Source organism: Cervus elaphus, chromosome 7 (genome assembly GCF_910594005.1).
Source record: "Cervus elaphus chromosome 7, mCerEla1.1, whole genome shotgun sequence".
In the NCBI taxonomy this organism is placed as follows: Eukaryota; Metazoa; Chordata; class Mammalia; order Artiodactyla; family Cervidae; genus Cervus; species Cervus elaphus.
The window spans coordinates 43506880-43521781 of record NC_057821.1 but is presented as its reverse complement, the minus strand read 5'-3'; the positions used below and the strand labels follow the sequence as shown (position 1 = coordinate 43521781).

General features: G+C 46.0%; 1 non-coding gene across 1 annotated transcript; it reads right to left on the bottom strand.

The window, feature by feature from the left end:
* Positions 1 to 1358: 1358 nt before the first annotated feature.
* LOC122697937 lies at positions 1359 to 1465 on the bottom strand. The gene has a single exon (XR_006342258.1). It is a non-coding gene; the product is annotated as a U6 spliceosomal RNA (small nuclear RNA).
* Positions 1466 to 14902: the final 13437 nt, after the last annotated feature.

Here is a 14902-nt window from a genome sequence, read left to right as displayed (position 1 = left end):
GAGTTAGCTAATCACATAGGCAGACACCAGCTAAAGGGCCCAGAGGCTCCCCTATCTGACCAGGGAGCTCCCCTTAGTGTCAGAGCAGATCTGTGCTTCACCCCAACCCCATCACTATAAATATGTGAGAAATTAAGGGCACTGCTCCCCACCCCCACCCTGCTTGATTGCAATCTTGGCCACAGTGCCTGTTCACCCTCTAAGCCTCACCTAAGCTGTGGAATAGAATTGCATAGACTGCACTATTTTCTACTTGTAAAATTTTCCTTTAATAAAGTCTACTTTCCGCTCACTGGTGGCTCAGACAGTAAAGAATCCACCTGCCAATGCGGGAGACCCGAGTTCAATCCCTGGGTCAGGAAGATCCCCTGGAGTAGGAAATGGCAACCCACCCCAGTATTCTTGCCTGGAGAATTCCATGGACAGAGGAGACTGGTGGCTACAGTCCAGGGGGTCGCAAAGAGTCGGACATGACTGAGCGGCTAACACACACACAAAGCCTACTTTATTGTTTTTATTCTTTTTTTGCCTACCTTATTCTTGCATCATGTGGCACTGGCGGTGTGGTTTCATGACCCTTTGTTGGGATATATAACTGTATACAGAACTGTCCTGTTAGAGGGAGGGGATATTACTTTACCTGTCAAAACTGGGAGCATATTATTACATAGATGTGATTATAGACTTCCAATACTGTCCTGGTATATGGAAACCCCTGGTCAGAGGTCAGATATTGCTATGGGTTTATTTAACAAATTCAGTTCAGTTGCTCAGTCGTGTCCAACTCTTTGCAACCCCATGAACCGCAGAACGCCAGGCCTCCCTGTCCAACACCAACTCCCAGAGTCCACCCAAACCCGTGTCCATCGAGTCAGTAATGCCATCCAACCATGTCATCCTCTGTCATCCCCTTCTCCTCCTGCCCTTAATCTTTCCCAGCATCAGGGTATTTTCTTTTTTTTTTTTTTTTTTTAATTTTTTTATTAGTTGGAGGCTAATTACTTCACAACATTTCAGTGGGTTTTGTCATACATTGATATGAATCAGCCATAGATTTACACTTATTCCCCATCCCGATCCCCCCTCCCACCTCCCTCTCCACCCGATTCCTCTGGGTCTTCCCAGTGTACCAGGCCCGAGCACTTGTCTCATGCATCCCACCTGGGCTGGTGATCTGTTTCACCATAGATAGTATACATGCTGTTCTTTTGAAACATCCCACCCTCACCTTCTCCCACAGAGTTCAAAAGTCTGTTCTGTATTTCTGTGTCTCTTTTTCTGTTTTGCATATAGGGTTATCGTTACCATCTTTCTAAATTCCATATATATGTGTTAGTATGCTGTAATGTTCTTTATCTAAAAATATGGAACGCTTCACGAATTTGCGTGTCATCCTTGCGCAGGGACCATGCTAATCTTCTCTGTATCGTTCCAATTTTAGTATATGTGCTGCCGAAGTGAGCACAGCATCAGGGTATTTTCAAATGAGTCAGCTCTTTGCATCAAGTGGCCAAATTGTTGGAGTTTCAGCTTCAACATCTGTCCTACCAATGAACACCCAGGACTGATCTCCCTTAGGATGGACTGGTTGTATCTCCTTGCAGTTCAAGGGACTCTCAAGAGTCTTCTCCAACACCACAGTTCAAAAGCATCAGTTCTTTGGTGCTCAGCTTTCTTTACAGTCCAACTCTGACATCCATACATGACCACTGGAAAAACCATAGCCTTGACTAGTCAGACCTTTGTTGGCAAAGTAATGTCTCTGCTTTTTAAGATGCTATCTAGGTTGCTCATAACTTTCCTTCCAAGGAGTAAGCATCTTTTAATTTCATGGCTGCAATCACCGTCTGCAGTGATTTTGGAGCCTAGAAAAATAAAGTCAGCCACTGTTTCCCCATCTATTTGCCATGAAGTGATGGGACCAGATGCCATGGTCTTAGTTTTCTGAATATTGAGTTTTAAGCCAACTTTTTCACTCTCCTCTTTAACAAGTAATGAATCCATTACCACTGGTAATTATTTGGCCTTTGCCCTCTTTTATATTTTGCATGAATCTTTGGCCCTTTTGTGTCAAGATGACACATAAAGTCAGATTTTCTTTTTCTTTATGTTTCAGTAGGTTGGTAGGTTGTATATTTCTAGGAATTCATTTCTTCTACATTGTCCAATTTGTTGCCATGTAATTGTTCATAATATTCTCTTTCATTTCTGCTTTTATAATATTCATGTCTTCTGTCTTTTACTGTTAGTCTAGCTAAAGTTTGACAGTTTTCTTTATCTTAAAAAAATAGATCTTAGTTTTATTGATCTTTTCTACTGTTTTTCTGATCTCTATTTCATTTATTTCTATTCTTATCTCTATTATTATATCCTTTCTGTGTTAACTTTGGATTTGGTCTGGTTTTTCAGTGTTTTTTTTTTTTTTCTTGCTAGTCCCTTAGGTATAGAACTAGGTTGTTTATTTAAGATCTTTCTTTTTCTCAGTGTAGAGCTTCGTCAGTGTAAACTTCTTTATTGAACTACTTTTGCTGAATCGCATAGGTTTTGGTATGCTGTTTTTATCTTCATGTGTTTCAAGATATTTCTTGATTTCCCTTTTGAGTTCTTAGACTCATTGATTATTAAGGAGTGTGTTGTTTAATTTCTATATAACTGTGCTTTTTTTTTCATCTGTTTTCCTCTTGTTATTGATTTCTAGTTTCATACCATTGTGGTCAGAAAAGATGGTGGCTGGGAGATAAATCTGTCCTTCTGGTTCTGTGTCTTGGTTGGAGGCAAAGGGCCCAAAATTATTTTTAATCTTATCACTTTCTTGATTAAGTCTCCAAATTTCAACAAAAAGTTTTGTGAGAAAAATAGTTTAAGAAGAAATTTACCCAAGTGACAAGGCATTTGCTAAGGGCGGCCTGAGTCGCGTGGAAGAAAGGCCATAGCACTTGAGCACTGTGGCTGCAGTGATGGGTGAAGACACCGTGGCGGGAAGGACATTTGAGCTGAGAAGTATTTTTGTAGAAATGAGGGTATTTTTGACAAAACAAACAGTACCCACTAACCACAAAGGAAATGACAGTGTGTCTGTGAAGAATGGGAGCTGGCTTGATGTTGAGGCAGTCCCAGCGCAGTTTGGAAAAGAATTTCCAGATACAGAGCATTTCAGAAGGGAGTGAGTTTATTGAGAACAAAGAGCAGAGATCACATGGGCACTGTGAGCACAGTGAGACGACCTCCCGACAGACCAGGGAGAGTCGACACTTTTCGTGGGTTAATAGCCAAGTTTTAAAGCCTCAAGACAAAGAAAATTCCTGCTGGAAGTTTGGCGTTAGGTGATTGATTGGTTGGGGTGCTATAGAATGTTTACGGGAGTGGGCATCTTTCCCTAGTTGTGGGTTAGGAAGTTTGTAATGATCAGGCATTTTTGGCAACAGGTACAAAGGGTCAGCTTCAGAAGTCAGCGTCAGAGGTGACCTTGGTTCTGAGCTCCGCACCTGTGGCCTCAGGGGGCAGGACTCAACACCTGGGTAGCTGTGTGGGTGTCACCAGAGATACGGCTTGAGAGCAGGAAGGGTCAGATGGAGAAGGTCCAAGAGCTGGGACCAAGTGTGGCCGGTGGAGCGGTGACCAGATCAGAAAGACTTGGTAACCGTGGGTGTCAGAGACCTGGAAAGGGAGAGGCTTGGAGGCAGGAGGGCCTCTATCTGGAGGTGCAGAGCAGCTGAGAGGATCGGAGAGGTCACAGCTAACCTGGGGCTTGAGAGTGAACCTGGGGCATGGGGCATGCCCCATGATACGTGGGGCATGAAAAATCAAAATGAGGGAGTCAGCAAGGAGCAGGTTGGCGAACTGGTCACATTTGCTTGCAAATCAGCAGAGCTTGAGGCAACAACAAGTCTGCATTTTATGGAAAGTCCGGAAGCAGTTATAGACTCTATGTGTGCGTGCTAAGTCGCTTCTGTCTTGTCCAGCTCTTTGCAACCCCGAGGACTGTAGCCCGCCAGGCTCCTCTGTCCATGGGATTCTCCAGGCAAGAATACTGGAGTGGGTTGCATGCCATATGAAAATGCAAAGTTATAAGGTTAAAGGCACCATGAAGAACAAACTCTAGGACATTCAATCAAATCCTACACAAGGTACAAAAAGACAACTTCCCCCAACTTGGGGTGAGGTGTTGCCAGTCTTCTGCAGCTAAAACTCTGCTCGGCGCAATTCTCACTGGAAACAGCAGAGGGCAGCAAGAGCAGGCAGTTGGGATGCTTTTAACTCTGAGGTGAGCGGAACTTCATGCCTAAGCAGCTGTTGGGATTCTGCTGGGTTTCCACCAAGATCTGGCTTTCCAGGGGCTGGGGGAAGGCAAGATGGACCCCCGCTTGTCAGGTAGACCACAGATCTATCTTCGTGCCGATGGAAAGGCTGAGCAAGGCAACAAAGACCTCTTTACTCCTTCAAGTAAGAAGAATCATAGCTAAATGCATTGAGTGCCTCATGTTCTGAGAGCTGTATGCATCTTATGTCCAATAACTAGTATCTTTATTATTACCTTCCATATTTTATAGGAAATAAACTCAAGTGGATGCAACTTGTAAATGGTTGCTATCTGGCTCTAGAGTCTGCACACTTAACCTACGTTGTGTTACCCTCTCTGTGAAGTTGTACTGTTGTGTGTGTGTGTGTGTGTGTGTTTGCTCTTTGGAGCATAGTTTTTGTCAGCTGTTTAGATTTAGGGTAAAGGGAGGAACTTGCAGGTGTTTTTGATCTTTCTTATTAAAACCCTGTAAGGCAGTAACAAGATTGCTGGACCAGAGTTACTTTAAGCGTGGTCCTCTGACTAATGCTGGTCCACGGGCTGTGTGTGATGGTCTGCAACCCAGTAAGTACAGAAATTCAGAGCACAGCCTCAGACACTGACACCAGTTTGAGAGAGTCATTTTACGCCTGTTGAATCTAATAATAAAAATTAAGGGCTTGTATTTGTATGTCTTTTTATTTCATTTTCATTTTTAAATTTTTATTACATATTTCATATTTTTATTTCATTTTCTAGTAACTCATATTTATTGCATTTGAGAAGACGTAAGTCCACAACAGATAGGAATTAAAAAAAAAAAAAAACTGGTTCTTTGCCACAAGACTGCATAAGGAGCACTACAGTGGAGTCCATACCACAGGCATAAGAGTCTGTAGGGTTTTAGATCTGTTCCTTTTACCGGGGAAATGAACACACAGCACAAGGATTAAAAACAGGGAGGAGTTTTTTCGGTAAATGCTCCAACCGCTCCCCTGATGGTCATGATTAAAATATAATGAAGGAGGAGGAGGTAGAAGTAGAGGAGGGAGGAGAATAATGAAGATGGAGAGAAGGGGGAAGGAAAAAGCTTAATAAGACTTTTATTATTAAGTCTTAGTAAGGAACAGGATCCTCCCCACTTCTGATAATGACCCAGGAAAAACACAAAATTATAAAGGAAACAGATGGCGTGTGGAATCTTTTTGTTCAACACCTGCCCTTAGGTATTGCCGAAGCATCTTTCACACATTTGATACAGCAAAATATCCAGACATCCATGAAATAACCAGGTTTCACACTGATTTATTCCTAGTCATCTATCATGAAAAATACTTGATTTTCAGGTGAAAGAAGAGCCCTTGGCCTCTTTCAAGCTTCAGCATCAAAATGTTGCTGTCTAGGAATGTGGGAGAGAATTCTAGGAGAAGTGGCATTTCTCAGAGGAAAACAAAAATAGAGACAAAAAAGAGCTTGTTAAGGCAGAGGTAACATTTTTAACTGGGGCCATGGAATGTGTTAGAGGAAAAGAGGAAGAAAATGCAATGTTCTTTGTTCACTGGCAGACGTTTTCCTTAAGGAAATCAAGGGGGGAAATGCTCAGCTCTGCCTTGACTCGGGAGCACCTGTCGGGCCTTGCAGAGAGACGCCCATCCATGTCATATGATTTGCAAGAAGTGAGAGTCAGCAGTGACTTGGAGGTTTGAGCCTGAGCAGCTGCAGGGGAAGAGGGCAGGTAGAGGCTTGGGAGGAGAACCTGGACACTGGTCAATTTGGGACCTAGTGATTCGGAGACGTCTCTCAGACATCCAAGCGGAAATGTCACGTAGATGATTGAGCACAAGTCTGGAGATGTCAGTTAAGCTCCTCTCAGCTCCAAATCCACTTTTCAGTGCCTGCTCTGTGATAACAGAGCCGAACCCTGTAAACATTTGCATTTTGCCCTCTGGCATGATACTGGGTGTTCTCAGCAGAGCGCGCTGGCAGGACGCTGCAGCAGCACAAAAGGGTTTCTCCTCCTGATTTTGGTGAGCACCTCTGAACGGGCGCTTGCACTGTGCGCGGCACCGGCAGAGCTCAGCTCCCGCAGCGGATGACAGCAACGCCAGCGCCTGGGGCAGCGAGCGGCACCGGACACCCCTCACGGATGGCTTCCTCCAGGGCCGTGGGCAGCTCTGCCGCTGTTGACATAGTACTGCTGATACACTGGTACCGCCTGGCAACCATTTCCCCATCTTCCCTCAGCCTCCTAATCTCATCACTCACTGTCAGGGGTGGAGGGTGAGAGGCAGAGAGAAAAAACTTCTCCTGTTTCCTGGGAAGAAGAAAGTGAGCATACCAAAATAAAAAAGTAAATAAGCAACTGACTCAGGAAACACTTTCTCCATCCTGGCTCACTCTGTTGTTGTTGTTTTTTTTTAACAGGAGTCTTTACGTCAGCATGGTGGGGTGGACGAACCCCATGAAGATTCATCGCAGGCTGGTTATTGTACAATTTGTGCAGAGTCAGGGGAAAGAAGTGGGGGTTGGGAGGAGTCGAGAGGTACGGTGAGCAGCTGAGGAGAAGTGAAAAGAATCAGATGTCCGTGAACATGGGGGCACTGGGCTGAACCTGCAAGGGGGCTGCCTCCAGATGGACTTCTGAGTGCCCTCTGGAACACTGTAGGGCAAAGAAAGAATGCAAATCACCACACTGCTTCCTTTTTGGCGTCTGTTTGTCTGAGTAACAGGTTCCTTTAGACTTGACTCATATTTGTAAATACTACAAAAATACAAAATTGGCCAGCTTATAATCTGGAGATGGTTCATCCTGGAGGAAGTAAAATCAAAACATTAATATTAGCAATACTATGCTGAAGAGCAGTTCCAACCTTTTAAAAGCTCTTAGAATCTAAGATGATTTTTGGGGGGAGGCTGGGAAAGACTTTAAGAGATTATCAACTAGCTCTCTGACTTGAAGAAAGGAAGGAATTTTGAATCTAGTTTGAGAGATGAGAGAACTGAACCCTAGGAAGACGAGAGGATTTAATTTTACTGAAGTCCAGCAGCAAGTGAGGTGGAGCAGGGCTTAGAAATCCAAGTGTCCCCTTCTGGCAATGCTCTGTCTTACCTCCTGTTGCCTCTGGCTGATGAGTGATCACGATGAATTACGAGGAATAAATTCCTTCTGTGCTGGGAGGAGGGCGTGGGGAATAAACAGGTGGTCACCCACAAGGCTGCTGAAATCTACAAGGAGAACAGCAGGAATGGTTCTTGAGCCCCAGCTGTCCATTAGAATCACTCAAAGAGCTGTGATTGGGTCCTCTGGCAGGTGAGTTAAATCAGAACCTCGGGGTGATGGGGTAGGGTGTTGGGAGGGGGGGGTGATTCTAAGATGCAGCCAGGGCTGAGACTCACTGTCTAGAACCGTGATTCTTAATGGGGATAATGGAAAACAAAGAGTCAGCAAGGGCTGCGATGCAGTGAGCATGCCCCACCCTGGCCTGGAGGGCTTGCTGGGCTCAGGCCCAGTGTTTGCAGATTCTGGGGCAGGACCAGGGAGTTGCGTTTCTAAAAGCTCCCCTCCCACCCTGTGATGCTGCTGAGTCAGGGAATAAACTTTGAGAACCACTGCCCTACAGGTAACTTTGCAAACTCTCCCCAGCCTGAGAGAGTCTGTTGTACCCCCTAGAGTGCGCTCAGGGAGCACAGGACAGGGACAGGGTAGTTCTGACTTAAAATCCCAGCTAAAGTGATCACAGAGCTCCCATCGTAGTAGGTATCATCTCTCAGGAGGCCTGCAGGCAAACGCTGCCAACTATCAACCTAGAACATACAAAGCAGATTCGCATGCCGGTTACATTACTTTTCTTAGGTGAAAATCAAGTCTCTTGAAACTCATCCTAGAACTAGTTAATTTTCAGGAGATAGTTCTAAAATGGCTAGAAATGGTCTATTATCAGGCATGCAGACAAGCCAGCAACCAGGAGCAAGGGCTTTATATCTCAAAAACCCCAGCTTACCAGGAGACTATCTTTTGACCTCCATGGGGCTTGCCCTGACTCTTTTACTTTACCTTATAGGGTAATAGCCAGGACCTCCGTCACAAAACGAGGTCTGAGAACCATCTGATCTCAGAGGAAAGGCAACAGTGAAGTGAAAACACCATGGGTGGGGCCAACCTTCCAGCCAGGCCACTGTGGCTCCGTGGATTCTGTCTTGAAGATGATCTATGCCCGGACCAGGCAAGGCCACAGTGGCCCATAGAAAGGACCTGTGAGATGGTAAAAGCCTGATAAAGGGGGCACATGGAACAGAGTTCATGAACGGATGTACAGACCGTCCTGGGGGGGGTCGGTGGGGGAGTCAATGTGATGCCCAATGAGACCTTCCAGGAAGCAGGTGTTAGTAATGACGTAAGGAGTCGAAAATTAAAAAGCATCTCCAATGAACTTACAAGTTCAGGGCCGTGCCTCACCAAACCAAAGCCTCCTTCTCCAAAATGTTGAAATGCTGGTGTCTGCAGCGACTTGGTCAGGCCCTCCAGAAAGGGGCAGAACAGTGGGAGAACCCTCCTCTTCGCTAGAGTCCCCTCACAGGCAGGACCTACTGATGAGGCTGGGTCAAACTCCCAGAGCCAGGCCACTTGAATGTGGGAAGGAGGCATGGAGGCTTTTACGATAAAAATGGGAGTTTAAGTGATCCCTTCACAGGGAGAGACAAGAATTTGGTGCTTCAGTGACTCCTCCAGGTGACTAAAATAATTATGTGCCTTGGTACCTTGAATCTGTATGTAGCCAAGGCAACACTTCCCATAGACTTGATGTCACACCGATGGACAGAGCCTCTGCGAGAACCTGCCTGGGGTGACAGGTCCATGAGGCTGTGCTCCAGACCAGCTCTTGTTCCCTCTGATCTGAACTGCTCCAGCATCCATGGATCAATGGGAGTACCTTAAACCCTGCAGATCCCCCACATGGTGCTGAATTTCAGGACATGTAAAACTAAGATCATGGCATCCAGTCCCATCACTTCATGGCAAATAGATGGGGAAACAATGGAAACAGTGGCTGACTTTATTTTTCTGGGCTCCAAAATCACTGCAGATGGTGACTGTAGCCATGAAATTAAAAGATGCTTGCTCCTTGGAAGAAGAGCTATGACCAACCTAGATAACATATTTAAAAGCAGAGACATTAATTTGCCAACAAACGTCCATCTAGTCAAGGCTATGGTTTTCGCAGTGGTCATGGATGAATGTGAGAGTTGGACTATAAAGAAAGCTGGGTACCAAAGAACTGATGCTTTTGAACTGTGGTGCTGGAGAAGACTCTTGAGAGTCCCTTGGACTGCAAGGAGATCCAACCAGTCCACCCTAAAGGAAATCAGTCCCGAATATTCATTGGAAGGACTGATACTGAAGCTGAAACTCCAATCCTTCGGCCACCTGATGTGAAGGACCAACTCATTGGAAAAGACCCTGATGCTGGGAAAGATTGAAGGCGGGAGAAGGGGATGACAGAGGATGAGATGGTTGGATGGCATCACTGACTCGATGGACATGAGTTTGAGCAAGCTCCAGGAGTTGGTGATGGACAGGGAGGCCTGGCGTGCTGCTGGACGGGGATCGCAAAGAGTCGAACATGACTGAGTGACTCTACTGAACTTGAACTTATATGAACAGGCTCCTTGTGAAAAGGCTTTTTCCAAACCCTTTAGCTGGGTGAAGGATGTCAAAACGCCACTGAAAAAAAAATATGAGGAAGCATTAGCGTAGACTCTGGGGGTTGTTTGCGACCAGGCTTGAATTGTTTCACAAGCCCTGGCCTAATTTCCGCAAAGCTTTCAACACAGAGGATGAAAGGCATTCCAGAGCTGAAAAGGATTCAGTCCCCACCAGAGCCTGGACTGTCCGCGGCAATGCCAGCTGTCTGCTGACTTCTGACAGGCTTAGGAAAGAAACTTTCATCCACTTACACTCTGGTAACAGCCACCTGTGGAAAAGGGAGCTTTTGCTTCTGAAAAGAAATAGGAACAAGAGGGCTCTGGATGGCAGCAAAGAGGCAAAAAAGAGGAGGTGTTTGCAAGATGTTGAGCTGGCTGACCTGAGGGGAGATAAGGGAGGCATTGCGGAGCTAAGTCTCCATTACCTGGAAAGCTTAGCATTGTTTTATATTGTGGTTAAATATACATGCCCTGCCCAGTCACTCAGGCATGTCTGACTCTTTGTGACCCCATGGACCCCAGGTTCCTCTCTCCATGAGATTTTTTTCAGGCAAGAATACTGAAGCGGGTAGCCATTTCTTCCTCCACACAACCTTCCCGACCCAGGGATTGAAGCCATGTCTCTTGCATTGGCAGGTGGACACTTTACCACTGAGCCACCAGGGAAGCCCTGGTAAAACACAAAATTTACCATCTTAACCATCTTTAAGTGGGTGGGTCAGTGATTTCTCAGAAATTTGCATGATTACGTAACCATCACCATCTGTCTTCAGAGCCTTAAATTTTTTTAGTTAGAATTTTTCATGTAGATTTTTTCGACAAAGCCATGAAAAAGAATGAAGTCAATGATACAGGCTAGTGTGGAAAAAAGGCTAAAAATACATTAAGAAAAAAAGAACAAGATGCCGCCGTGTGTACGGCACATATATTGGTGTATGTTTAGGGATAATTTCAGGGAAAGGGATAAATTGTAAGTGGTTGTTGTTTAGTCGCAAAGTCCTGACTGACTGTTTTGTGACCCCATGAACTGTAGCCCACCAGGCTCCTCTGTCCATGGGATTCTCCAGACAAGAATACTGGAGTGGGTTGCCATTCCCTTCTCCAGGGGATCCTCCTGATCCAGCGATGGAACCCACGTCTCCTGCATTGGCAGGCAGATTCGTTACCGCTGAGCCACTGGGGAAGCCCTGTGAATGGGGGTTACCTCTAAAAAGTGGAATGAGGGCCTGGGGTGAAGCGGATTTTAACTTTGATTGTATAATACCTCCTTGGACAGAGTGGGCTGTTTAACAGATGCCTGTGTCATCCACATTTAAAAAAATTTCCAGCTACCTCTCCTGCCCCCAGGTCAGTTCAGGTGGTTTTCGGTGCAGGGCACCCTTCTGGTTCTGGTGCTCTGCTTTGTTTGGGAAACAGGGCTTTGGAGCAATAACTTCCTAAAGACAAGGGTTTGGACACCCAGAAGGGGTCTTCAGATTTCAGAGTATCTCTTTTCAATTAATTGTGTATTGTTTAAATCATATTCAATAACCATGGAAAAAAATTTTTTTTTTTTTTTGCCTGTTAGCTATTGCTTTTATTTTAATTTCTTTTAAACATTTTACCCTTATAATTATAAAACATCATTTTATTCTGCTATATGTCCCTTGTGAGGGCAATAAAAGTTTGAATTCCTTAGAAGTAGGACAAGCTGAAGCAGTATAAACATTTCATAAACATTTACATTCTGGAAAAATTTTATAGTTGAGAGTAAGGGTCATGCCAAAGCTATTTCTGCCACACTCAAGGGTTCTCAATGTCTTCATGTCTCGCATATCTTTGGCAATCTGGTGAAGCCGATGGATCCCTTTTTGGGATAATGTGTTTAACCCCCGGAATGTTTTTGAATGTATAAAATAAGGTACCTATGCCTACAAAGTAACAAATTACGTTGTCATAGTTATCCCCCCAATTTTTAAAACTTTTGTGATAGGCCAATGTATGGGCTTTTTATTGAAGTATTATTAATAAATAAAAAGATCTGGTGATAGTCTAATGATTTTCATAATTTTAGAGAAGTGATGAGTATACATGGTATTTCAAGATATCTGCAAAATCCAGTGATGAGATCTGAAGATATATGTGATTGTTAGTGGGGGTAAAGTCACAGACACTGCTCATCCAACTGGAATTTGATGCCACAATTGAAGAAGATGCTAAGTTTCAGTTAGAGTTAGTGAAGATGAAGATGCATTTTGTTGATTTGGTTTGGGATTTTTTTCTCCCTATCCAAGTTCAAAGCCTCTGGCCCAACTGAAGGATGAAGGGACAGTTCGGTGGATAGGGAGAGAGTCCAGTTAGGGAATGAGAGCAGGCTGGGAAGGGCTGAGATGCCACCGGAGGAAGGAAAGGTATCAGCCTTTGCCTGGATGTCCCCGTCAGCATCATGAGACCCAGGCCAGATCCAAAGACTGAGGTGGGGCTCAAGACAGCAGAGGCCAAGGCTGGATGCAGCTGACGACTGTCAGTCCTGCTGGACCAAGCCTGCTCCCGTGGGAGACTGTCTTCAGAAAAGCTCTAGCAGGAGAGGAGAAAGCAGGTTGTAGCGATGGCCTGGCGGGGAGGGCCTCTGAAAGGTGAAGAAGGATGATAGATTCTGTGTGTGCAGGAAAAAAAAAGAAAAAGGCTCTCTGGAAGATTCCTGAATGTGTCAAAGGACAGGGTGAAACGGCAGCTGGTGAATCCTTCAAAACTTCAGGTTTGAGGCGGGGGGTGTGGGGATGGCAAACAGGAAAAGCAACATGAGCGGAGGAAGGGATGCAGGGTGCACTTGGGGACTGGTGCGCACTTAACGCAGAGGCTGGTATGGAAATTGTTCCAGCAAATGCCGGCTGTTGGATCGCCGTGCACGGCTCCAGAAGTGAGTCAGCCGGACGCTGCCAAGTTCTGTAAGAATTCCGCCCTCGTGCTTTCTCATCCGCCGTCCTCCTCCTCCAAGCTGTTCTCAGAGCACGGACCAGGGCTGTCAGCCACAGAGCAACCGTGCTTCAGATATCTCACGTACCCTTTACTTATCTCCAGAACTTTCTTTATCTCAAATGTGTGCCTCTGACCTTTCCCCAGTTCTTCCCTCTTCCTCTCTTTTTACCCTTGGCGTCAGTACCCACTCCTGCTTCTGCCCTGTGTCCCCCTGCTGCCCAGCCAATCCCATAACCCCAGTTCCTCCTCTGTTTTCCCCATCCCTCCCCACCCACTTGCTTCCTCAGTGATCCAGGCTTCTGAGCATCTCACAGCTGATGCAGAGCTGCTTGTCCCAGGATGGCTTCCTCCTGCTTCACGGCAGAACCTGAGTGCCAAGGCAGATCCCTGAGTTCGGCACCACTAAGGGGACCTGTACTCCAGGCTCACCTGTTAGCCCCCGCATCCCCAGCAAGCCGCCTCAGAAGGTCTGGAAAGACCGCAGGGCCTCTGGCCTTGCTTCCCTGCCTGTGGTTTCACCAGCTACTATGCCTGCATGGTCTCTGGTTTTGAAGAGTCTGGCGTGAGTTACCACTCCCCAGGCAGCTTCGAACAGCTTTGGTCTGGCTTCTGCCTGATTTAGACCCCTCAGGGCACTCTAAAAGGGAGGTAGTGACTTTGGGGGGCAAACTGCCAGACTGGGGACTCCCTGGGGCCTCGTGGGCTTGTGGACGTCATCTCCACATCCACTGCAGCTGCTCACAGCCCTCTTAGGTTCCTCCTCCCCGGGGCGTTCTTCTTCCACGGCGCTGACGGCCAGTGATGAATGGGTCAGAGACAATGGGACTTCCGAACGTGTACACCCCAGACGGTAATTCTGGGATTGAGCCCCATCCATGTCCACACCATCAATCAAGAAAGGAATGAATCTGTAACTGCCCGAGAAGTCGCTCCTAAAGTTAGTCCTTCATCCTCCCTTGTGGCTAAAAGGGAGCGTCTGGTTGGACCCCAGGTGATCACCATTTGTGTAACTGTAGGAGAGAAAGGTGCTCCCTTCATTGGGGGCGGGGGGGTATTTCTGGAGGAAATCCAACCACCAGCTTAGATGTGAGTTCCTCCTGCAGAGCTGTGCTTGGACCACAGCAAACCTGCAAAGGCTGTCCTAGTGCAAGTCATCTCTAAGGAATTCACCAGCAGCTGGAGACTCAGAGAGAGGATTCAAAAGGAAACCTGAACTTGAAAGAATAAGGCAAATTCTGAATGTTTTGCATCAGCTTCTTTGTCGAAGTTTTGGTTTAAGTAAGCTGTCACGCTGTCTTAATCGGTCATGACATGGCTCAAACTCTACAAGGTGGTGTCTGGTTCCATTTCTATTCTCTGCACTTCCTGGCCAACCTTCCAGCAGGGGGCACTGCTACTGACCAGTGCGTGTAGGCACTGGCTGGGAATGTCTAGGCAGAGGGATTTTTTCTGCTTAGGCAAGATTAAGCTAAGTGTGGGTTGATAAAGGGCTTCCCGGGAGGCACTAGTGGTAAAGAACACACCTGCCAATGCAGGAGACGTGAGACATGTGGGTTCGATCCCTGAGTCCGGAAGATCCTCTGGAGGAGGGCATGGCAACCCACTCCAGTATTCTTGCCTGGAGAATCCCCATGGACAGAGGAGCCTGGAGGGCTATAGTCCATAGGGTTGCACAGAGTTGGACACAACTGAAGTGACTTAGCACGCACACAGTTTGATAAAACAGGAGCATACAACTTAGAGTGAAGTGGAATTGTTATTTTTTCATTTCTATACAACCTTCTGCATGCTTTGTAGATGTGTATTTTGTTCTCATAACGATTGTAACAGTCATTTTGTGTTTCAGGTTGTATCACATAAACTTGTCACAACAGATACTAAAAATACAAAAGATAAAAGAAGCAGAAGGTAAAAACAGAAAATGGTTCTATGTATGTGTATGTGTGTGTGTGTGTGTGTGTG